At 49.4% G+C, this 2,500-nt stretch overlaps 1 pseudogene; it reads right to left on the reverse strand.

Moving 5' to 3' along the window:
• The window catches only part of LOC143263466 (large subunit ribosomal RNA), an 8,342-nt pseudogene that overhangs the window by 3,825 nt on the left and 2,017 nt on the right, over positions 1–2,500 (reverse strand).

The raw sequence follows: 2,500 nt of genomic DNA on the forward strand, positions 1-2,500 counted from the left end.
GTAAGATTCCCGCCTTTTTCAGGCTGGCCTTGGTGACACCGTCGGGGCCCGCCGCCGTATCGCCCTTGATTCTCCTCATCTTCATGACTATTTCATTAGTCGAGATGGGAGTCCATATTTCATTTAAAGGAGAGAGCGTACTCGGTCCCCCATCGAGTTTTGGTAGACCTGTAGTGGGTCCCTCTTTACCCCACAGGTCACCATAGAGCCTTTCTATGCTTGCTCTATCAGGAAGCTCCACCTGCTTCCTCTTTTCAAGCCTCTCTCCCGCGACCGCCATATCTATTAATTTTTTGGGGCATTTATTGTAAAGTTCTTGGAATCGAGCGAATCTAAATTTATTGTACCGGGTGCGGTCGCTTTCTTTATTTGCCCGTACAGTATTTTTTCTTTTCTTTGAGCTGTTCGTATTTTCTTTTTCTAGCTCCATTTTATCCAATAATTTCTCTAAAATTCGCTCGATCTCTAGTGAGTGTGGTTCCTCCGATCCGGCCAGCATCGCGATTGACTCCTCTATGCCCCTTAGTTCGTGGTCATCACCCAGCGGATTCTCAAGGATTGCCCACCTGAAGCCCTCTTTCCAATCACTTTCATCCTGAGCATCCAGGGGGTCCTCTACTGCATCTAGAAAGTCTGATCCGCTGGATGATGAGTCGGAGTCTGGCTCCTCTACCACACTCTCGAACCTTCGAGTGGACAGGAGCCTCCTTTTGTCGCTTATTTGCTTGAGAGTTTTGGTTGTGAGGAACTGGCGGATTTTTGCATTTGGTTGTTTTTCATGCTTATATTGCTCATTCAAGCGAATGAGCAATTGTGTTTCCTCTTCAGACCAGACCGAGGCTCTAGTGACCGGTCTAGAAGAGGGTCCGCTTGCTAGTGTCAACCTCTTTAGGTTCCTCACAGCCGGGTGCCGGATTCTCTCATGCTGCGACAATCCCTTTTGGGTTTTAAAGACGCTCCCACAGGTCGAACAACTGAATCCCGTCACTATTTCTGTTTCCACCCTGCCTTTGCATTTGGGGATGTGGCACCTGCAGCTATGAATTTTTGGAAAGGTTTTACCACATCCCCTGCATCTCCAACCCACTTTCAGGTCAGGGTGGTGTTCATTTGCATGTTTGATCCAGTCGTTCTCCCCTAGGAAGCGTCTATCATTGCCAGTGCATGCCTGGCAGCGTATCTGTCCACTCGATGGTAGATCCAATAGATAATCAAACTCATGTCCATTAGGATTGCTAGGGTCGTCAACAATGGCCCTCCTATTCATAGCGGACGAGTCCGCCGCAGAGGCCCCAGGGCCGGGGACCTCTACGTCCGAGGCTTCTTCTTCTACACTATCGAACATTTTATATGTTTGTGAATCGTTATTGTTTTGTCCAATTTTACCTAATCATATCCAAATGCATAGCCTAGTTGTCATATCCAATCCAAGAGCAGAGAAGCCCCTGCCTTGTCTGTCTCTAACTCCAACCACACTGTTTTAAAAATTTCGATATCTTAAGGAGCACTACGTACTCATCTCCAGAATGTAGCGATTATGTCTTATTTATTTATTTATCTATTTGGGCACTTTGTACCACGACTCCAGTCAATGCAAGGGCCTCTCTGCCCTAGCTCTGGGAGGTGAGGTCAAGAGAGTCATAGTTACTCCCGCCGTTTACCCGCGCTTTTTTGAATTTCTTCACGTTGACATTCAGAGCACTGGGCAGAAATCACATTGCGTCAACACCCGTGGGGGCCATCGCAATGCTTTGTTTTAATTAGACAGTCGGATTCCCCTAGTCCGTGCCAGTTCTGAGCTGAGCGTTGAATGGCGGCCGAAGAGGACGACCGCACCGATGGGAAACGCCACGGAAGCCTCGCAGCAAGGAAGATCCGCGGGAGGCCAAGGCACGGGACCGAGCTCGGATCCCAGCCACGAGAGCCGTTCACCTCGCCCAGGCCCGGCACGTCAGCCAGACCCGCTTCCCGACCAAGCCCGACACGCCCCGCTCCTCAGAGCCAATCCTTATCCCGAAGTTACGGATCCAATTTGCCGACTTCCCTTACCTACATTAATCTATCGACTAGAGGCTCTTTACCTTGGAGACCTGCTGCGGATATGGGTACGAACCGGCGCGACACCTCCACGTGGCCCTCTCCTGGATTTTCAAGGTCCGAGGGGATGATCCGGACACCGCCGCAACTGCGGTGCTCTTCGCGTTCCAAACCCTATCTCCCTGCTAGAGGTTTCCAGGGAACTCGAACGCTTATACAGAAAAGAAAACTCTCCCCGGATCTCCCGACGGCGTCTCCAGGTCATTTTGGGTTACCCCGACGAACACTCTTACGAGGGCCCGAATGGTATGCGGTTCCGCTGCCGGGTTCCGGAATAGAAACCGGATTCCCTTTCGCCCAATGGGTGTTTTTTGTGCATGTATATAATAACAAAATATGCTGCGATTTATATAATAATAAAAAAAATAATAAAATAGCTGCGTTTTTTTTACAAGTGTTTAAC

This window comes from Megalopta genalis, unplaced genomic scaffold, assembly GCF_051020955.1.
Source record: "Megalopta genalis isolate 19385.01 unplaced genomic scaffold, iyMegGena1_principal scaffold0627, whole genome shotgun sequence".
Taxonomy (NCBI): domain Eukaryota; kingdom Metazoa; phylum Arthropoda; class Insecta; order Hymenoptera; family Halictidae; genus Megalopta; species Megalopta genalis.